At 36.5% G+C, this 23,741-nt stretch overlaps 1 protein-coding gene across 4 annotated transcripts in view; it reads right to left on the bottom strand.

Annotated features, from left to right (window-relative positions):
- The window catches only part of GULP1 (GULP PTB domain containing engulfment adaptor 1), a 282,987-nt gene extending 260,005 nt beyond the window's left edge, over positions 1–22,982 (bottom strand). For 3 of the 4 annotated variants that reach the window (XM_063101617.1, XM_063101641.1, XM_063101634.1), the window contains exon 1: positions 22,772–22,982. The gene's annotated coding sequence lies outside the window, so the exon portion shown is untranslated. Of the gene's footprint in view, positions 1–22,333; positions 22,396–22,771 lie in introns of those variants that run through there. The other variant, XM_063101623.1, reaches the window with a different exon arrangement.
- Between the last annotated feature and the right edge of the window lie 759 nt (positions 22,983–23,741).

Raw genomic sequence — 23,741 nt, 5'->3', positions numbered from 1 at the left:
TCCTTATGGAGCTACCATATTATTCTCAGAAAATCATATCTTGTTTTATCTCTACCATGCCTATGCACTATTCATATACCACAATACAGAAAAGAATAACACAAACCTACTAATATATTTAATAGCATATTTTAAAATATATTGTAAATACACAGACATTTATAATAACATATTGTACCCTTAAGTCATATAATCATATAATTAGGTATATTATATTATTATATATTATAAATAAAATCAGTGTCCTTCCCAAATTTCTAAGGAGAGTTATCCATTAATATGGCACCAATGAATAAATCAAAAACATGTTATTAGCAAGTTGCCTTTTCAGCACATAAACATTTTGAGATTGCACCCTAAAGTCGAAAAATTAACTTGAAATAAATAATGTAAAAGACATGAAATAAATCCATGTAATTATTCCAACAGACAAAAACAGGCAAACCAGGTTTTTATTAAATTATGCTAAATATAATGACATTTACATATATAAGAAATACATATGTAACATTTATAAGAAATATTTCTCTTCAATTAACATTGCTCCTTAAAATTTGCTCCCCAAATCATCAAAATACCAAATTGTGTCAACTGCATTTTATTTCCAGTGTATTTTGCAAAAATACATTTTCTATTTCATTCAGCAGAAAATTCCAATAAATCTAGAAGAATCCTGTTTGTAGGACTGAAGTCCTCAGCTAAGTCTGTACAATTGTATAATCTTAAACAAGCATCAAAAAAAAAAGAAGCCATGAAACATTATATCAATCTTTCATATGGAATGCGATGAAGTAGTGAGGTGGCTGAAGCCAGTTATGTTGCAGAGTTTGGCTTGTTTTTTGCTGATGTCTCTGAGATAAAATCTGATTTTGCCAAGTACTGCCACTCAGATAATGGAGAGGCTAAGGGTCAATGTGTAAGTGTGTCCCTGCCTCAGTTCATTATCTCAAATTTGAATCTTTCTAACAGCTCTTCCCAAGGCATTATTTTAATACAAGCATTCTGGATGAGGCACATTTTCTCTAAAGAAAACTAGATTTTAAATTCCTTGTTTCTTCATTCGTTCATCAAGTATTTCAATGTCTACTGTGCTAGGCACTAGCACAGTTATAGGTTCCAGGCCCTTAGGAATAAACAAACGTACAGCAATGCTGCTCCTGTGAAGATTCCATTCTAGCAGGCAAGAAATCCAAGCATAAACAAACAATTTAATTACATTATGCAGTGTATTAGATGATGAGTACTATTGATAAAATTCAAATAGGACTGTATGGGAAATACCATGGTGTTGTGGTTTTAAATATGGTGGTACGGGTAGGCCTCCCTGAGAAGGTGATTTCTGAAGAAAAAGCAGAAGGAGTTGAGGAAGTGAGCCATAAGGACAACTGTCAGGAGCATTCAGGGCAGTGTGCGGATAGTGAGTGATGAAGTCAGAAAGCTACCAAGGGGCCAAACCACATGAGACTTTCTAGGTAATCACTTCTCTTTAATGTTAAATGGGACCCACTGGAAGGTTTTGAGCAGAGAAGTGACATAATGCAGGATCTGGGACAGTAAATGGAGAAAATATACAGCAGTGAGTGCTACAATTTTAATGATAAACCTATCAAAAAGGAAACAAACAACCTCCTAGACAAAAGGTCAAAAAAGTGTGAAAGGTCATAGCAAGCACTTACTAACATAGAGGGGATGGTGGACAGAACTGGAGCTGGTAGTGAAGACAGAAGCAAGTGGACAAACGAGTGAATTTTGGTTTGGGTGTGTTAGAGCCATACATAGGGAAGCTAGCTGCTAGCTAGAGCCTATGCAGTAATTCTTTCATTATATTAGAAGCTTCTTGTCACTGGATAAACATGTCAGTTCTAACTGTATTTGCAAAACCAGAAAATGAGCTGTAAAAGAAATTCTACTTCCCTCTGTTGTGTCAGGCATACGAATAAAGGATCTACACCTTCTATTCAGAGCAGGAAATACAGTTTCTCTTTCTAACAGTAGATCATGCCTCATGGTTTTTTTTCTACCTTTTCCCTTAAATGGTAATTGCCATCAGTACAACTATTTATTTTTGTGTTCTATAGCAGCAGTTTACTCACCTCCTGCTTCTTGGTAGTGTTTCTCACATGCATTCATTCATTTATTCATTATCCCAAGAAACCTTTATTTCACATTCTCTTAACACCAGGTGGTATGCTAAGTACTGGGAAGACAGTGATTAAACGTAAAAAATAAAAAATCTGAAACAATGGCATTGGGAAACAGACCTTGATATGCACCATGCAGAGAATACATTTAAGGTACATAAAGAAGGTTCGGTGGGACTGACAATAGAACACAGTCTGATCTACTTGGTCTGTGGAGTCAAAGAAAATTTTATGAAGTTAGTTTTTCTAACATTAGCTGATAAAAGCTCAAGTTGTGGAGGCAGACTGTCTGACTATAAATACTGGCTGAGCGGCACATCCTAGCTGTGTGACCTGGCAACTTACTCAATCTTTCTGTGCCTCAACCCCCTTTAGTAAAGAAGGAAAATAATAAAAGTGCCTACCTCAGAGATCTGTTGTGAGAATTAAATGATTTAACGTGTGGAAAAATTGCTCAGAATAGCTCTGAAACATACCAAGCACTCAATAAACAGTAGCTATTTTAATTACTTAGGCTAAATTTTGAATAATGGTTGAAATTTTTCAAAAGCAAATAGGAACTCTAGATTTAATGAAACAGTATTCACAAAGGTGTGGGTGTTCTGTGAATTGTTAGGTTTTACTGGAATATGTGATCTTAAGGTCTTTTAGGAACAGAAGAGAGTGGGGGGTAGAGGTTGACTGAGTATGCAGAAAACTAAATCATGACAAATGGAGGGGAGAAATATATAAGACAAAGAGGTTTTTTGTTTTCCCCCACTCTATACAATAAGAATTGAATTTAAAAAGGGAAAGAAAAAAATAACTTGCACAGGAGAAAGTTTGATCTTTCAAGATAAACTAATGCTTCTCAAGTAAAGGAATTCCCCTACTATACTACTTTTGGTTTGTTAAGAAATTTGGGGGAAGAGATTTTTCTCACCCACCCCGCAACCCCATTTTGTATAGACAGATTAAGTGACTTGAGGAAGGCTATCCAGTTGTTACCAAGAACCATATAGAAAATACAAGAGTCCAAAACTAAACAGAAGCTGGAAATGACTCTACAGAAAATGATGAATCCATGTCAGCACTAGATCCAAGAATAGAGTCTTATGAAGTTCATTTATAACGATATATTTTTTGTTTTTTTAGTTCCCTTTATATGAAAACTTAAAAGAAGAAAAAAAATTTTTTAAAGATTGGTATCTTCTAAAGTCCTTATTTTTAAAGGAAAACATAGAGACATGACATGACAAAGATTATAACAAATCTAGGAATGCTGTTTTTGAATTATATTGAAAGAGCTGTCTAAAAAGACAATACAAGTAGAGTTAGACGTCTACATCAACACTATATCTCTCTCAACTTTTTATGTTTCCATCAGAATGATTTTGTAAAAACCCAGTGTCATTTAAGAAAGAAAAAATTTAGTAATATGAGTATTAACTGTATTCAAGATATACATGTATTAGTACATTACAAATATGTGTATATATGTATAATACACAATTCTTCCATATGAATGTATTTATAAATGTCAATATTTAAACATATATTTATAATATTTATCATAAAAGAATAAACTGCTTTTTAAGAATATTAATATAATTTTATAGTAAATAATTTTCCGTTATTTGGGAAAATCCACTTTGTTAAAATTGGTTACATCCACTCATATTTACTTCTGAGTATCTCTACTTCTTTTCAATGATTGGTCCAGTTCAAAATGGTATGAGAATCAGCAAAACTCAATGTGAAGTCTCAAATAGGAAGAGAACTCCACAACACAATTTTAGTTACCTTTAAAAATGGCTTTGTAGAAACAAATTGCAGAGATATTCTTCGGAGAATTAGGTATAAAACAGAGAGGCCCATAATTCCTCATCCTTTGACCAAGAACTAAGGATCATTTTGCCACGCCAATGAAATCTCTATTCAGTTTCTGGAACGGAGCTGTGTGAATGTGGAAAGTGAACACAAAGCCAATATCTGACTAATATTAGATGCAATTTGGTCTTTAACACAGAATAGTTCTTTTAAAACAGTTTTCAAGTCAGTCCTTTCTCTTCTATCTCCTCTAAAATGATTCTAGTTTATCTCTATTATCTCCCTCCTAGGAAGGTTAAGCTGTCCTTTTGGGATAGAAACTTTGGGTTCAGATTTTCTTCTTGGTGTCTTTTGCTGGCTTCTCATTTTTTGATTCCCCTGAAGTATCAATGCTCTCAAGGGTCTGACTTCATCATACTAACAATCACATCCATCCCAGGATTTCCCCCTATTTCCAAATGGCATATCCAAGTCAATAGAGAGCATCTCCCCCCAAATGTCTGCAAAACACCTCAAACTCAAAAATCCAAAGTGGAATTCTTAGTTTTCTTCTCCAGTCACATTCTTCATTCTATATTTCCATGTCTTGGTGAATTTTATCACAATCTAGTAAGTCAAGCAAGTCTGCAATCTATACCTGGTCCTCTCTATTCCTTCTCCCTGAAATGCTCACATCACATTAGCCAACAAGTTCTATAAATTAAACATCACTCTAATTCCTTCTTCTTCAACCTCATCGATATCTCCTAAACTCAAGCCTTCATCATCTCTAATCTAGACTGTTTTAAGATTTCCTAATTTAGTTCTATAACTTTATTTTCATACCTCTTTATTCTGTCTTGTCCAAAGCTGTGAGGTTTCATAAGTGCAAAGTTTGTCAAGTTCCTTTCCTCCTTTTCCCTTGCTCTTACTCTGCTTAAAAACCTTAAATGTTCTGCCACCCCCACCGACAGCCCACAGCCATGGAACTCTTAACAGAGGCACCTATATACGTAGGGAAATGTAACATGGAGCTGAGGAGTAAATGAAGTCACAGGATTAATATCCCATATTCCTAGCAGATTGGTATTGCCTCAGTGTGACTAAAACATATGTTTTACCTTAAAGGAAATTTTATGGAGTAGAACGCCAGATTCACATGAATGTAAGACTTCAAAAGAATCACACTTGGAGCAGGCAGATTAAGTAAATCCATGCTTCTCTGACATTAAGGATACTTTGGAGGAGTCTAGCACAGTACCTGGCACATAAGAATAAAGATTAAGAAGTGAGTTGAATAAATGAAGGTTTGAATGAGTAAAAAGTAGGAACACCAGTGGCTTTAATCCCTTTAGTACACAATTACTGGCTCTTCCTTATTTTACAAATATTATTCTGGGAGACTGACCACCCCATTAAAATTTAGATTATCACATTTGGACTTTAGAAATATTTTTAATCAATGTCTCAAGCTATAGACAAGCTATGAGATACTCTTGTACAGTAGCACTGACCCAAAGTTATTCAATCTTTCTCCAATAGGTTCAGTAACACCATCATTATTGAATAATCCATCTTGATCCATTGTCAGAAGCTTCTTTCTTATATTGAGTTGGAATCTCAACATAAATAACTAACATAGAGACCATTCATGACATTACATCTCCTAAAATACAGGACCGAAAATAAAAACTCCATTGGATTCAAACTGTGAAAAAGAACAATTTCAAAAACAATGGAAAGATAGAAATGTTAACTATTTAGTGATTTTCAAGAAGCTTCAAAGTGATCTGACAGAGGGAGAACAAGGAAATCTGATGCTGCCTGTCTCCAAACTAAACAAAGATCACGTGAACTCTAATAATCTTGGGACCCAGAGAGAGGATACATAAACAAAGCTACATAATTTATGGTTCCCACTGTAGACTCTTGCTTTTATACCTTTCAGATATAACGTCCATGTCATCACCTTCATTTTTACATTCAAGAAAAAATTTCCAGAGAAGCTAAACAATCTTCTATTTAGCTAAATAAGGATACTCAAGACCCCTTAGCTAGTAAGCAATAGAGCCAGGAACGAGACTACATACCACGGGAACATCTGGCAAGGTCCCAAGTTTATCCTCATCTCACTAAGTCTTCAATAACTCATCTTGGGTATTCTGTAACATCCCATAGACTACACATGTCACATCATCTTTTCCTTAAAAAGATTAGCACATAAATTGTAAGAGGGGTGCATAAACAAAACAAAACTTCAGTGCATTTCTGCTTTGTGGGTTTATTCTCTCTCTTTCTTTATTCAAATATTTGCTTTTAAAGTAACTGGGCAGAATTTCTTTTAAAAATCTTAGGGAAAAAATGGTCAAAAGCTGATTTTTATAAGATTTTCATTTATTATTGAGGAGAATTAGTTTCTAAAAGACTTTTCAGTGATAATGGCTTTCCTGGGCTAATTTACAAAACAAAATGCAGCTTGCCCTTAGCCTTTGATGAAAATGATGCATTTTAAATACCAAACCTGAAAAATAGAATTCCTCCATGAGGTCTAAGTTACTTTAATGCCTGTGCAGATGTCAGGAAGAGACTCACAGACACGGCCTCTTCCCATAACCAAAATTAGTTGAGTACAGGCACATATGGATACTAACTCAAGCAATCAGAAAATAATGACCTAAATGATCCAGATGTTAGTCCTCCAGTAATCATGAACACAGCTATTGGACTGAAAAATGAACCAAGTCTTGAGGGTGTTGAGTGAGAGATCAAGCAAAGGGGCACTATTGACACCATGACACCCACTCTACAAAGCCCTCATCCTTCCTCCAGGCTCCATCCTCATCTGTCTACTCGTAAAAAATCGCTGGCCTTATGATTCTGACAGAAACCACTGCCAAATGATTTATGTTTCTCTGATTATCACTTTTCTGTTTATATGCTACAACTAAATCAATCTCTATACATCACAGCATATTATGTGAAAATAATCAAATTACAAACCCAATTAAAATTAAACAATAAAGAAAAATGTCCTCAGAACAGCAGATGAACTTTTTTTCCTTCATACTCAACTTCAGTATTCTTAAACGTGTTTCAACAGCATGAATTAATTATACAATTAAGAAAAAGGGACACAAAGAATGATTACATATTTTAATAATGAATAAGCTAACTATCCTGATTTGATCACTAAACCATTGTACACAACTATTGATAGTCAACTTTGTACCCCACAAATATGGGTAATAAATTATCTTTCAATTAAAAAAAAGAAAAAAGTATTGATGCACATATGCTTAAAAAACAGTTTTCTCCTACATAATTAATTTTACAATTAAGGCTTTCTTATTTTATTTCACATTAATATTTTATATTACAAACTTCCTTCCAGTATATTTTATTTCTAGAAAAAAATCAAAAAAGAGAAGATGTATCTCAGTTCAAATCACACAGTGTTTTAAATTACTGTGGGGTTTTTTTTCTGAAAATGTAAACGTTTTGATGAAGATATAGTCAAAACAGAAACTAATTCTATATTCCTCTAAATTTATCTTTTATAAGTCACAAGTAACACACTACATTGAAGTTGTCCCACTAGTATTTTATCATTTAGGATAAATTCATTTTCATAAAATAGTATATTGGTTAATCAAAAATGAAAAAAGTATATAATTGTACTCTAATAATGTTTAAATAAAACAGTGCAAACATTGTACTTTAACTACATAATAAGGCTTTCTACCATTTATCAACCACCCACAAAATGCCAGCCACTGTACTACATGCTTCAGTTATGTTTTTAATCTTCTCAAGAACCTTCATGAAGTTATTGTCTGTGCTATCTTACAGGTTAAGAACGGAAGTGGTGAGCAATTAATTTGCCTGCTGAAAAGCACCTACCTTGTAAATGGCAAATCCTATCTCCAAAAAAGCCAAAGCTCAGGCTTTTTCCAGTACAATCTATGCCTTATTCTGATCATGAAGAACTATAATGAATATTGATGAATGTTTGAGGCATCAAAAACTCTAAAATGTGAAGTGCTAATTTAGTAGTACATAGCTTATAAAAGCAAGTTCATTGCTCATAATTGGAACAAAAATATCTGCTATCAGTAATTCTCTCTCTCTCTCACCCCCACCCCCTTCACCATCTTTTTCAGCCCCACCAACAACCCTATCATGTGAAGACACAGAAAGAGAACTGTAAAGCCAGGAAGAGAGTCCTCACTAGAACCCAGTCATGATGGCACCCTGAACTCAGACTACTAGCCTATAGAACTGTGAAAAAATAAATGTCTTTTGTTTAAGCCACCCAGTGTATGGTATTTTGTTATGGAAGCCTGAGCTTACAAAGACACTGGGATGCCCAAAGAAGTGACCCATTAGGTGCCCACAAGCCAGTCGATCAGCTGTGATCATGATGCCAAGTTCATCATATACTTTTCTGTGCTGCCTCCTACATGCCCGTGTCCACAATTCAGCAAGTCATTGAGAGGATTCAAGAGAATTCTAAGATGAATTCCAAGGATGCAATCTCTCCATGCTCCCACCCAAACATACCCAGCAAACATACCCCATATCCAGGGGTACCTGTTTCCATTACCACCAGAGTAAGTGTTTATATTTATAGTTAATTGAAAAATGTCAGCTAGGAGTGACTTCCATAACCCGTGGGGAACACTCATCCAACATACTGGCCTCTCAGTTTCACTCTTCATATCCAATCATCTTCCCATCCTTTCTGCTTCAGGCAAACAACCCACTGGTCTTATCACATAGAACAATTACACCTCTAGCGCTCACCACAGACTCCTGTAACACATAGACCTTTCTCCATCTCCTGGTCCCTCCCTCTTTCATGTCCCTTTTCTTCTAAGAGTTCAGTTCTTAGTCCATTGTTTTAACCATCTTCTAGCATACAACTTAAAACTTCCTTACTACATTAACCTTCCACTCTATTCACTTAGGAAAAAAATCAGTTGTCCTCCTTAAATGTACCTATATCCAGGCAGAATACTGTAGGACAAAAGCAATCACAGAACCATAACAAATGCAAGTCACCAGTCTCAACTGGTTCTCAGTATTCCTTGGTATTCTGATAGGCTACACTATTTTGCATTTATTTTTACTCTCCACAAGGCAGATGTGACAAATAAGCCCACATTCTCACATAGCTAGAGTTAGTTCTGAGGAGTGACAGCCCACATCACAGGATATGCACTGCTCAGTTCACCTTAGTGCCAACCAGCCAGCATGACTTAATTGTACATATACTTGCTGGTCCCCACAGGCATTTTATCTGCCAAACCTGTTCAGCATAAAGAAGTATCTGCCACATTAAGGAAACCCTCCCTGTAATGTAAAAAAGTCCCTTTTCAGTTTCTATACTCTCTCTCCTTTTCCATCCACAGACATATGCTGTAAAAGAGTTGTCTTCAGGTTCTGTTTCAAATACTCACTCTACTCCCACAACTCACCACATACACAATTCTGTCAAAATTATTCTCATCACATTCACCAATGACCTTCGTGTCAAGTAAAATGGACATTTTAATCTGTCAGTTTGTTTTTTTTTTTCCTTTTCTATTTCTTTTTTTGTTTGTTTGTTTTTGACCTTTCTATATTACCTAACACTTTTGACTACCCACTGCTTTTCAAAACACTCTTTTAATCTTAGCATCCACAACATCACAGTCTTCTAGTTTTTCTTTCTCTTCACTGGTCATTCCTTCTCAGAACTGTTTAAAGGCTTTGCTTTTTCTACTTTTGGTTAAAATATTAGTGTTCCTCTGAACCATGTCATAGACTTTCTTTTCACTATATGAACCTTTGCTTTGGTTATCCTCTCCAAGCAAAAAACTCTTATTTGTAATCTGAAACCTAAAAACATATGTACACATATACATACACATCTGGACATATATCAATCACCAGCCCAGGTCAAATTTCTTAGCTCCAGACCTGTACATATCCATTGCCTACTGGACATCTACAACAGAATGATTCAGAAGGACATCAAACTGTCCCCAAAATTGAAATCATTCTTTTCCTTCAATAGTTCTCGTTCTACTATATTTATTCTATTAGTGAGTGGTACAAATACCCAGGTTTCCAAAACTAGAAACTGTAAAATCAAGATTTATACAATACTCTCGACTACATCCTCCTGCTTACCTCCCACAATAATGGACACAACATCAAAATGTACAGATTTCTCTTCTCCTAAATATATCTGGAATAAACTCATTTCTCATTATCATCACTGTAAATTAGGCTTTCACCTTCTCTTGCCTAGACATACTGACAGAGCATCAACTCAGCTGTTTCTAAAATGCACATGACAGCTTGTCACCAACACCATTATAATCCTTCAAGGGTTTCCAATTACTCTTAGAATGAAGCAAACTTTGGACTATAAAGTCTTACAAGATCAGTCTCTGTCTCACTGACTTCATTTCCAAAAATTCTAGTCTCTCTTTCCCTTCCATTCTATTCTCTAGCTCTGTTTTCAGTCTTTTAATTCTGTAGCTGAACCATATAGTCTCCACTCTTTCAAGACTGCCTACATGCTTGAAGCACTCACTCCGCTCTTACTGCTTTTCACCAAGAAGTCTTCCCTAGCAACTAGACTATGTCAAATCCCTTGTCAAGAGCACCTTCTTATAACACTCAAGTTACAAATACCACAAGAGATTAAATGTCTGACAATTTAACTTAGAAATAGACAAAATGACAAAACCAACTGCTAAAATTAGGACAACTTTGAATATGATATCTTGATTATTGGTTTTAGGGTTTTTTTTTTTAAAAAAGTACTATTTAAAACTAAAGTTTAGACTAACCTAAGGGCTGAAACGTACCTTGAAGTTATATAGTTCATCCTCGCAGTAAAGAAAAATGTTGTCAAATACTTAAGTGAAAAGTGCATGTCAGATAATTGGAAACTATTAATATTAGTAGTTGTATATCTTACACTTTATTCACCTGGACTTTATCACTTGACAAAGCCAGGGGGAAAAATGGGATTTAAAAAAAAGTCTGACTATCTCACAAAAGAGTTTAACTCTTTTGACAAATCAAATCAGTCAAAAGTCAAAACAATGTGCACACCCAAAACAGTCAATAGGTTAATTTTTATGCTTTATCTAACTAAATAGGGTAAAATAGACAAATGTCTTAGCACATGGAGTTCCAAGTTGCTACGTCTGAGAAAAGGAGAAGAGCAGCTCATCTTGCTATCAGAGAGATTAAAAAGAAGGAACGAAGCATCAGCCAGGAGTTTAGGCACTCAGGTCATTCAAAGGTGTCACACTCTTACTAGTAAAGAGAACTACCAATGCTGGCCTAATTTTCCAGGAGTACTGTGGCACCCTACTGCACCCATGCTCAGCTACTATGGTGCTTAAGATGCATTTCTTCCCATCCTACTACCTGCCATGGCTCCGCTGTTTGTGGCTGTGGAAGCTTAGACAAGGTTCTTCATCATTTACAAATTTAAAAAAACATTTAGCAGAATGCTCAGGACATAGTAAGCACTCTGTAAGTGCTATTCTTATAATTATTCTCTAGTTCAAAAAATCCTTTTTGGTGTGAAGTCACAAATATAAAAAAGTAAATTAAGGAAAAGGTGTAGGTAACATGAAGATTCTAACAGAGACAGAGACAAATGAAGGAGAGTGAAATTATTTTCACTTTATTTATAATTTCAGCACAAGTAAGAGTTAGAAATTGAATTATCTGGATACTTATCTTCTTCATTTTAATCTGCTGTGAGCCAAGTTATAATTTCTACTAAAATTTCCAAAGCAGAGTCACTTCATAGTAATTTCCATACCAAGAGGCACTTATTCACATTCAAAAACCTGCAAGAATGTGACTCCTTTTAAACCAGGGAAAGGTCACCAGAGGGTACTCCTATTCTTTAAGGCCATAGGAAAGCCCCAGGACAAACCCTGAATAGCAGCTTCTAAAAGAACAATAATCCTCTGAGAATTGCAGCACTTTGTATTCTCAGGTCTCCTTTGCCTAACTTTCCCAGTGTGATGACTTCCTTAGTTACTATGAATGAAGGTCATGATCCCATAGAGGAAGCATCTTGAGCATGTTTATTGCATTCTTATGAAAAAACTAAAATGCACATCTCAATCACAGTAACATAGGAGGTCCTGTTACTTCACATGTCTCCACCAGTGACTGCTCCTCTGGTATCTCTTTTACTTCCCTTTGGTATTCAAGTTACTGTCTATGTTCCTCTCCAACCCAATCTCCATGCTTTCAACATCCACACTGACACCAGTCCTAATCCATTAGCCTTGAGTTTTCTTGACTAATAACGACCCAGTTGCCACACTGCTTTACTACATGCTTCCAACATCTGTAACATTCCCACCTCCGGTTTCAACAACAGTTCTTCCTCTATCTGCACTGTCTACCTAACCTTCTATCTTTCTACTTCTCACACCACCTCATTCCCAACAAACCTGCCCCTTGTGACACTTGCCTATTCTTTGAGCATGTTAGATTACTCCAGGTTTTCCTTGCCTCCACTTCCTGCTTAAACCATTTGGTTAGCTATGTCAGTTTAGGAAAGCATTAATACCCTAAAATATATTTCACTCCTGCTTTTGTCAGTTCTCAGCTTTGGGCAATTCCTACCACCTTTAGAGCAAGAGGATAAAGAATCACATATGTCTTCGTACTTTGCTACAGCACATACAAAAACCAATATGCATAATGCTAAGTCATCAAAATAGATAAGTCAAGAACATGGTAGCAGGAAACAATTAAATTGCTAATGCTTCCAGGGAACTAGGGTTTAACAAGACTAAAAAAAAGTTATTCATGACACTTGTTAAAGGACAGTAAGGCAGACTTTATTCAGGACCATCACAATAAATGTAGGGATCACTGCAATAGGGTTTTGCAGTGGTAGAGAGACAGGCTCAACTCTAAATATGACAAGGAAAAGTAGGAATTTGGAGCCAACAAGCAAGATAGAGGACAATGTGAGAAAAATTACCAAGAGGAAACATTACAGGTAATGGCTAAACCAACCTAACAGGATTCTTGCTGAAAGCAGGCCAAAGTGATAAGACATCTGGGGGTGGTGGAGGGTGAGGAACCCTGTTAGATACAGAGAGTGATCAGATATAGAGAATGGCTAAACTGGCTTAGCAGGATTCTTGTGAAATTTGAACAATGCAGAGATGACACAGAAGCCCAAAAGTCAAGGCCTACTTGGAAAGAGGATTCAGAAAAGCCTGACTAGAATCTGGTCAAGGAGAGAATCTTTGTCACTAGCTCTTACTTAAATGTTTACTGTATGTCTTCATTTTTTTAATATCTCTGTGAATGAATCTATAGTTGACAATTTTCTTTAATTTTACTCTTATCAGTATTATCTTTCATATTTAAATAGTTATAAATTAGTCTTAACATCAGACTACAAGTTTTAAATTACTCAGACCAGGCATTGAGATTCCTTTAATGTTTCTTCATATACATTTAATGTTTATAATACACTAATGGTACCATACGACTAATAAACAGTGGTTTAATTTGGTGAATTGATTAGATTATGGATTTATATATGAATTTATATTTCAAATTATTTTATTTTTTATTAAATTGCCTATTGTCTAAGCCTGTTATATTATTCCCAGCTTTACTTGTCTCCAACTCCTGCTTAATTCATTAATCTCAGAATAAATTTAGTTAATAAGATGATTGATGTATTTACTGTACTAAAAACATAATACTATTTGGTGATTTGAGTAATAAAATATTTTTATAGATGGATACCACAAACAATATCCAAAGTTTACAAAATTCAAGTAACCTGTAAACTTTCTTTAATAATCTAAATTACTACTTCTAAAATGTTTATTTATAAAATTAAGATACCACTTAATAACTAATTAATTTCTATTTTAAGTAACTAGAAATTCTATTCAGGTTGGTTTGAAAAATAAAGAAATTCATTTATCTCACACCACAGTAATTCCAGAAATATAGTAGGTTGATTCAGGAACCCAACAATTGCATCAAATACTGAAGTTCTTTACATTTTTTCCTGCCATCTTTTTAAATCCATCTTTAATGCGTTTGTTTCTCCCTCAAGCTGGATCTCCTCATGACAAAAGATGATCCCCTGTGGCAATCTGAAGCACCTGTTACAGACAGGACCCCTATCAAGAGGTGAACATGTACCTTCTTATCCAACGTTCCCTTGCTGAGTGTAAAGAACTCTTTTCTACCCTACCTCCCCCCAGTCCTGCCATTTCATATAATTGACTGTAACTGGAACAAAAAACAAGTTCTCCCCCAATAACCAATCACTGCCAAGGGGAATAGAAAAACCATGATTATTAGCTTAACCTAATCCAATGTCACTTCAGTTAGAAGTGTGATTGCCTTTCCCTGAGTTCTGTGGAAAAATGTGGATATCTGAACAATATCATAGCCAAGAAAAATAAGGAATGGATTTGGGTGGACAACCAAACCCACCCTTATTGTATGCCACAATAACAAGGAAGGTGATGTGGTTCACAGAAGTGGATATATGCTTCTTACAAACGGAAATGGAAGAAATGGAGAGTTAACTTCAGGTAGAGAAACATCTAATTTAAGCTAGTGTCATCCAGTATCATTCAAAGGGAACCTGGAGATCTAACAGGGGTAAGCAGAAAAGAAGTGCCAATGGTGCTTGATGCTTACCGTTACAGCCAAAAACAAGAAACAGACTAAGAGTTATTTCTCATTGTGATATTGAAGATATTGTCAATTTTCAAATGCAAAACAGTTACCTTGGGCCCATCCCTTGGAATTTTAAGGTGATCCAGACCTACTAAACTGATTTTATGAGTATGAAGTTGTATGTATTAATTATCTCAAATTAATACATTTAAAGAGACTGCTTTTGTCATATATTTCAAAAATAAAATTGAATCGCTAGTTTCAAATAAATCAAACTCCAATAAAATAAGAAACGAGTTTTAAAATGGGTGTATCTCACAGAATTGTCAAGCCAGGCAAAAAGAAGAAAGGGTATACAGGGCACTAAATTATGTTATATATGTATATTTTAATTTTACATCCCCTTCATAATGCAGTAATGTGCTATACCTATATGTATTCTATATTCTTATCTTCCAAAATTCTCAGCACACTTTAGATTTTTGTATCAATAATGGTTAGTGAATAGCCCACATCATATAACCAAATATATAACCTTAAAGAATTCAGCAATTCATAGAAAAAAATCAAGTTTCCCTATGTACAAAAATTTTTTTTTAGTAATATTCATAGGAATTATTGATACTGGCACGGTTGCTTATTACCAGGTAGGAGATACAAAAAAACTATTTACCATATCCATTCTCTACTTATGAAAAATAAATAAGCACCATAAGGCATTATTCCCAACCAAAACATAACCCCTCCAAATATAGTTAATGCTTTGAAAAAGATACATCTATTTTTAAATTTACATGCCCTAAAATTAAATATAAATGTGAAATAGAGAACAGAACCTATGCCTGTAACTCCAATTACACATTGATTAGATCTGGAGAAATGAAAAAAGGAAGAAAAATAAGATGGCAGTTTTGCAATATAATTAATCCAGTTAAAAGTCTTAAACTCCTATATGTAATTACCAATGATTATGGCCATAAACATGAAAACAGAAAGGACATACATCTCTACAGTTCCAAAATCTACAAGTTGCTCTGCTAAGCCATTTTCATGGTTTCATGCCTCCTTTCTTTTCCCACCTGTTCTGTCTGGAGCTGCTCTTCTTCACTGCCCGCCTAATTCATCCTCATCCTTGGTGACTTGGTCTAAGAATCATCTCCACGCATTCTTTCCATACACTGCTACCCCTCACACTGGTGAATACTCCTCTTCCCCAACCTTACTCTCTCAACATCCTCTCCATTGTATCTCAGAATTATATGGAAATACCAAGTTCTGTTTCAGCTGATTTAAGATAGGTCTCTGTCACCTACTACTAACAAAAGACACAATTACAAAAAAGGAACAAGTGGTATTCAATAAATACTTATTAAATTCAACTGGACCATGTCAGAATCCCTTTATTTACAGACTCATAGTTTAAACATAGTTACATTTTACAGAATGAGAAGAGGGGAAAAGAAATTGAAAATGTATATGACAGCTTAAAAGAAAATCATTGAATAAAGATGAAATCTCATTGATTAGGGAAGTCCCCCAAAAGGATTTATTATACTAAGTTTAAAATATTATTCTTTAAAGCCTCATCTGCAGTACTCTAGAAAATTTCATTTTTCCAAATTATTCATAAATTTCCTGGTCTAGATAATGTAGGCTATTAAGCCTATGATAATTCAGATGTTACAAAGTTAGTAACAGTTCTTCCTCTAAAAGGACTAAAGATAATATTGGCAATATGATTGTTCTTACTGGTTCACCGTTAAGAATTTTAAAAGCTTTTCTCCTATATATCCAGATTCATAATGATGCATTAAAACAGAAATAATAATTCATAAAATTTCAAAACGATAGCTATTCTTAGTATAAAGTAATACTACTTTATAAATCTGAAATATCAACAAACTTGCCATTTCAAATGTCATTTATATAATTTCAATTAAAATTAATTTACTCAAATGTGACTGCTTAACAATTCTCTTAAACTGTATTGTGAGAGACTGCACTGCATAAACAATATCCTCTTACTGATTAAATTCAATTACCATATACAACATAGAGAAAAACTGCATTGAAATGAATTCAGTTATACAATTGTCCTTAAAATAAGCTAAATTTTCTCTGTATTTATATGCATTATAAGCAGAGATTAGCATCTATCTTGGAGGACATTTTTATAATAGTGCACATCCTTAAGCAGGGAGTAGGAAAGTTCAACCATCAACCAAAATTCTGTATTTACTACACAGTTCCTCAAAGCAGACAAAAATGAAATAGATTACAGAGAATAACACGCACTTCAACTTTAAAGTCACTTTATAAAGTATTCTGTTTCTTAAGTAAAACTCTTATGAGTACTTACAAACCTATGTTTGAACTCACCTAGGTTGAAATCTGGATAAATGAATCTATTTGCTATTAAAATTTTACTTTAAAACATGGCACCCTATGGTGGTTGTAAATGGCTATGAGAGAAATTGAGAAGCTAAAATCAAGTTTATTCTCTTATGTCAACTTTTAATTACCCCAAATATGCAGGTTTGCTATCATAGCACAGATGTTCTTTTTGCTTTTTTTTTTTTTTTTAGATAAAATGCTGTTTAAAATTGATACTGCCTCATTTAAATACAAACCAAGTGAGAAAGATGGCTTAGTTATCATTTCATGAAATGTTATGTAACTACTTGGAAATATTATACAGCCAAATCACTAATAATAAAGTTAGTAGATTAGATTATTTATGTTCTCAAATGATCATCTTCATTTTTACAAGAGAGTAAAGACCGAACCCAAATCATTCAATCTTGTATTTTGTTGGTAGCTCTGGCAAAGTTTATTAAGATTTCTGAAATTCTTGTGGGAATGGTGGGTGAAGTTTCAGGAAACACTCAACTATAAATAACATCTGATAAAAAAAAAAAGCTATAAATACCAGAAAAACACCATATTTATACACAATTCTCACTTTACAGTACTTTGTAAACTTATGAGCGGTGTCTTCCTCTAAGCTGTGAATTTACCTTCCTACAGTAGTATCTGCACATCTGCCTGTGTTCTACTTAAGAAGAGTAGAAAAGGCTTCCATGAGTATGTCATCATCAGAGCCAATAACCAAGAATGTGGACAGAAGATCTTCCCACTATTTTTCTCTTCCTTTACAGGTATAAATAAAATCCTAAAAATGCCTTTATAATTTGGGGGGAAAATGTCAAGGATCTCTACCAACAGTTATCTGGGAAATATTTTTAATTAATCATCAAAATTTGGCTTAAAAATCTCAATTAACTGAATTTATTTTTTCCTATGGAAAAATATATTTAGCAAACATAGAGAAACATGAAAGAACATCCATACCTGTTATAATTATAAGTACACACACCTACATATATATAGGGAGAAAAAGAGACAAAGACAGAAATGGAGAGAAACAGAGGAGGGTTGGTCATCTGAGGCATGGAAGTTTCTGAGGTCTATTTGGAATCTCTTTGTCAGAAGCCATGTGATGAAGATGATATGTAGGTATATTTATATAATGCTAAGAGCAAAAACCAAACATGAAATATAGGCAGGTATTGTTCTCCAGATGTGCTCTCTTAGGTGCACCCTAGAAAATACATACAATGTTATTCAAAACTCCTTTAAAAAGCCACCATAATCTCTGCAATGTAGCACAAAATATAGTGGCAATCATGATTGCTACATAATTAAACTCACTTATTCATATTATGTGAGGGAATTGGAGCAGCCTTTTCAAACTATTCCTAAGTACACAATACTGAAAGATAGAACTAATTTCAAATTTACCACCAATACACCATTTCAATGTAAACAGAAAATTAGCACTTATTCTCCTGCACAATATTTGAGTCAATTAATTGTCTTCTAATGAAAAATAATCATGCATGATAAGCATCATTAGAATGGCTAAAAACATTTTCTAAGCATAAAACAAACAAAACTAGCAAATTACAAAGCCTGACAACAGTGACTTTTAGTAATTCTCCTTCCCTGATCTCAATTTCGTATCTCTACTGTTTAGAAGTGAAGTTATTTCTCCGTCCAAAGTTTATACCATTTTTTCTCTTCCAAGCTGAATGTATTTTAGGCTCCCATAGGAACAAGCTTAAGTTTCCTGATCGCTAAATGCATTAAGGCAAACACTATTAGATCCACCAGCCTCTAATACACTTAGGGACCAAGGCTCATGGCAGCCATGCAGTTGGCTTCTGTAACTATCTTTGAATTCATTATCATATTCAAATGAAATAACTTTATTTTATCCTTTAGGGGTTTTAGAAAAGAAATTACAAAATTACAGATTAAGTCGCAAACAAATCACTCTAAGTAAAATTTTTTTTTAAAAAATCACCTACTATTTAGCAATGAAATTAAGAATTTTAAAGATTTTTAATTTAAAATCAAAGATAAAATTGGATACTTTACGTTAAAACTACCCAAATATAGCCTTGAACATTCACTTGTTCTCTGACAATTAAAAAAAAAAGTACATTGTAGTTTTGACTATATGTTCAACCCAATTACTATATCTCATATACTTCTACTTTTTAAACATTCACTATTAATGATAATGTAAAGCCTAAAAATAAAAGCTATGACTAAGTACTTTACCAAAAGATTTTATCCTTTAAACTTGCAGCTATACTTACTCTGTTTTGCCTAAATTGACTTGTTCACCTGAAAAATAGTTAAATGAAAATCCATGAGTGCAGCACAGTACACTGAACTATAAAAATAGGTAGTATATTTTTGTAATTGGCATGTCCAACTAAAATTTTTAAAATTGACAATTATCATTCACGGATCAAAAATTAATAAATTTATAATTTATAGATAGGAATATAGACAATAAATGATAGCTTGTTTAAGAAATAAAATAACATGACAAAAATCACAGAACTGAGAGTTCAGTGCTGAGATCTGGATACAGGCCACATGATGCATAACAGGCATGTAACAAATATTGGCTGAATCAATTAATGAATGGCTCCGAAATCTATCTTCCAAACTCTTAAGAGAACTGTTGTGGCTGGGGAAAAAAAAGTTTGTACATCATAAATGTAGTCTCTCAAGTGTTATTTCCGAGAAGGGAGGCAAATTCTTCAAATACATTTGGTAACTTATAAAAGCAAAATTGAAAGAGACTTAAAAAAAATAATTGGTCTTGAGCATAAATATATACCGAAATAAATAAAATAAATGAATTTTCTGATTGTCTTTTTCTGTTTGAGAAAATGACTCAGCCTTAACTGTAACAAAATCTCACCCAATATCCTCAAAAATTAAAATTTATTATAGAACTAAAGCTGTAATTAAAAGTTAAAAGTAGTAGTGTTTATAAATTAAATACAGATATGTCATTATACATATGTATTCTAGATATAAATATTTCCATTTTATTCCCATAAACTTAACTGAGTCAGCTGAGTCCAAAACCCTATGATCTTTGTGTCCAAGAGTCTGTTAACATCATATCATCTTGTTAATTCTCACAATAAGCTTGTAGTTATGTAAAGGAAAGTTTCTTTACTTTGCAAGTGGAAAAACTGAAATCATAGTCAGGGAAAACACTTTGGCGGGAGTGATTCATAAAATCAACCTCAGAAAGCAGGCTGATAGTCACAATCTCAAAATCACAAATCTAGAGGAAATACAAACCACATTAGTGTTTTTCACCATTCAACCCCCAAGTTTACAATAGACCTATCTCCCTAAAAAAAAAAAAAAAAAGATAAAACATAAACAACTTTAATACATAAAACTTCTTAAAAACATATAAAAAACATCTGAACTGCAGATAAAGCTTTGAGTTCCTGGCTGGTCTGGAATTAGGAAGCAGTAAGGACTATAGTATACGGCAAATATGTTAAATACTGGGATCACCCCAACTTTTACTTCTTCAAATGAAAGAGCAAGATCTGTTTATTGGAATCACTTTTGACAAACACAAAGAAGACATGCTGGGTACGTTTTCTCCTTTAATTCCATGACCCAAATCCATGCTATTTGAGAATACCTAATTGAATTATTCAATTTGGGTGGAAAACCATCTGCTCAAAGCCCGAGTCTTCAGTTCTTACTGGCTATGAAAACAAAGAAGTAAGCTCAAGGTCAAGGGATTGAAGTTACAGCAAACCTATTCTAAGTTAAGCAGACAAATAGCAACAAAGTGTGACCATTTGCAAAGTATGATCAGCACAAACAGCATGAGGCCACCAACTATTCCACTGCAACACTGATAAAGAAGGGTCAGACTTCCCTCCCCCATCCCTTCTTTCACACTCCTGGGTCATATCCAATTGCACTCTATGCTTAGTTTATTTTTAATTTATTTATTTATTTATTTGCCAATAAGACTGATCTTAATCACCTAAATATTCTCATTGCAGAAGAAACTCCTTGGTTAAGACCAAGTACAACCAACAGCTCCTTTCCAATTATCCCTTGCAACTTCCCAAGTCTCTTTCATGCCTGGCTACTGAGCTCAGTCTAGTTTGGCTGCCAGCCAGGTTCCTCTCTTCTTTCCTTGTCAGTCGTAAAAACTTGGAAAACACTCCTGGACAGCTCAAGGAGACCTTTAATTATGCACTGGGGCAGGACCTTAGCCTGTTTGCTGTTTCCAGCAAGGCTTGTAGTCGCCAGCGACAGCACTCTCCCAATTGGTGGGTTTTCTAGCAAGCCTACTTGTTTGTGTGGGGGAAGGTGGCAAAGACTGGCACAGAACATTCCACCTCCTAACATTCACTGTAATAATCTCTCTTCCGTTAGCACTGAATCCCCCATTTGGTATTACATACACAAAATCATCAGTATCGTGGTCTCCTGCTAATCCTATAAATTAACAAATGGAGTCATAACTAGAGCAAGCTCCAAAACTTTTTATTCTCAAATATGTTTGCAACATTTTTTAAAAGCAGGCACAACACTGATTTATTAAATCTTTCCTAATCGGTTGCATTATACTTTGTCAAACTCGCAGACTGAAATAGCGCCTGTAAATGACTGCAAATGAAAAAGGCAAGCTCAGTCGGGAAAAACTCCTAGGACCCAGGCAGGGGTACGTTGATCGCCAGTCCTCACTTAGTTGGAATTCGACCAACGTACCAAGTGGATCCGCCAAGCCCAACACCAGCTACGTCTTCCTTACTCTACCTTGGCACGCTAGTTCCAGCTGCAGCGTCCAGCTTCCTGTTCAAGTCCCATTCAACATCGTAAACACATTCCAAGAAAACCAGCCTGCCCAGAGTTCGCTCCCGCACACCGGGAAGTCAGCGAGGCAGTCCCAGGAGCCGCGGAACACAGGAGAACCGACCACGCCGGCTTCTGACCGGTGTAGTGAGTGAGTGAGGGAAGTGGACCCGGGCGAGCGAGCTTGGCAGGCGGACGGAGAATCAAAGGTCTCATCGCCCACCACGCCCTGCGCCCCTCTAACCTAGCGCCCTCCAGAAGGAGCTACGTGACCCGCCTAGCCAAGCGGTAACCATGTGGACGCGGCCCGGAGTTTGGGCCCTCCCAGCTCTGGGCTTTAAAGTGTCGGCGGCCCGGCCTGGGAGCTTCGCGCCTCCCCGCCCCCATGCCCACATTCTCTCCTGGAGCCAACAAAAGCGAGGCTACGCTGGGAGAAGTTGGCTGTGGGGTCGCAGCGCTGTGACCCGGCGATGGCTTGCCTGCTCAGCCCCGTCTGGTCCACTCACCCTCAGCTGGGCGGATCCACGGGCGCCCCACCGCCTCCTTTCAGCTCCCGACCACCGGCCCCGGCCGCCCGGACCAAAGTTACCACAAAAGGCTAAGGAGGCTGCAGGAGCCAGGAGACCGCTGCGCCGCAGACCTCGCCGGGCTCCCCTGTCATCCCTTAAGCGCTACCAGCGCAAGCGTCAACAGGTCTTAGCCTCCCTTCGTGCTAGACGACTCCCTGCGCCTATCGCCAACCTAATTTTTGCAACCTGCCCGGCAGCGACAGAGGCGACGCGCAGCCCCACTCCCTCCTTCCCGGACACCGGTGGCGGGGACTGACCGCCGCCCGCCACCCGCCGCCCCTCGGGAGATCAGTTTCTAAGAGATTCCACGCTAACTGGCGGGAAGCTGAGCTCGCAGCCGGGGAAGCCCCCGGATAAATCGCGGTCTTTCCATACCTTATGAGTGATGCAGTCCAGTCAGGCTTCGGGCAGGGTCGTGGGGAGCTGCCGGGTCCTCGGAGAAGGGCGATCTCGCCGCCAGCACAGCCGCGGCGCCGTTTCCGCGGCCGAGAGGGAAAGTTTCTCTACGTCAACAAGGCGCTGGACTCGGGACCCTCCGGCTCCGGTCCCCTCCCTGTACGCGCTCTCTGCCCCCTCCCTCCTCTTCCTAATCGGCTGAAGCCAAAACTGGCGCTGGCGGCGGCTGGGGCTCGGGGCTCGGGACTCCGGGTCTCTCGCGGCTGGGAACGCGGGGCTCCCCCTCTCGGCCAGAAGGAAACTCTGGCACACTCCGGCTTGCGCACTTCTGGCGGTCTCCTTGGACACTTCCACACGGGACGCCTGTGTTCGAGCCGGCTGACTTTCTTTAACCTCTGATGGTCATTCTCTGTGAGCCCACTGGGCTATCCCGCGTTTGCACGCAGAACCCGAGGGGGTGGGGGTGGAAAGTGAGGGAACCTTAGCCCGGACAGAAGCAAAAACACAGTCCCCCACCCTCCATGCGCCGCGTTTCCTTTTGAACCTCCTCCTGGAGGTGGATCGGGACTGTTCGCCTTCTCTTATCTCTTTGTGTTTCCCAACACAATTTTAAAACACCTCTGCAGCTTAATAGGAGGAAAATGTCAAAAGGCATCCACGAACACTCCTTCGCAGCCTTTATCAAGAAAGCTGTGACATAGTTATTGCTGCTGCTCTGACTGCACCTCCAAAGATTTTTTCTTTTTTCTTTTTTCCTTAAAAAAAAAAAAAGATACTCAGCCCGAATCTCTGCACTTTCTTATTGCCTTTTACTTAAAACATGAATATTGCCTCAACCACCAGATCATACTCAACGGATCCATTCAGATGTTTACCTCAGAATGTAGGAGTTCTGCCTAAGGCTCAAGGAACAACATAGCAAACCATTCTTACCGACAATGGTAAAGTT

This window comes from Cynocephalus volans, chromosome 1, assembly GCF_027409185.1.
Source record: "Cynocephalus volans isolate mCynVol1 chromosome 1, mCynVol1.pri, whole genome shotgun sequence".
Lineage (NCBI taxonomy): Eukaryota > Metazoa > Chordata > Mammalia > Dermoptera > Cynocephalidae > Cynocephalus > Cynocephalus volans.
Note: the sequence above shows the minus strand (reverse complement) of the source record. Positions and strands in the feature narration are given on the sequence as shown.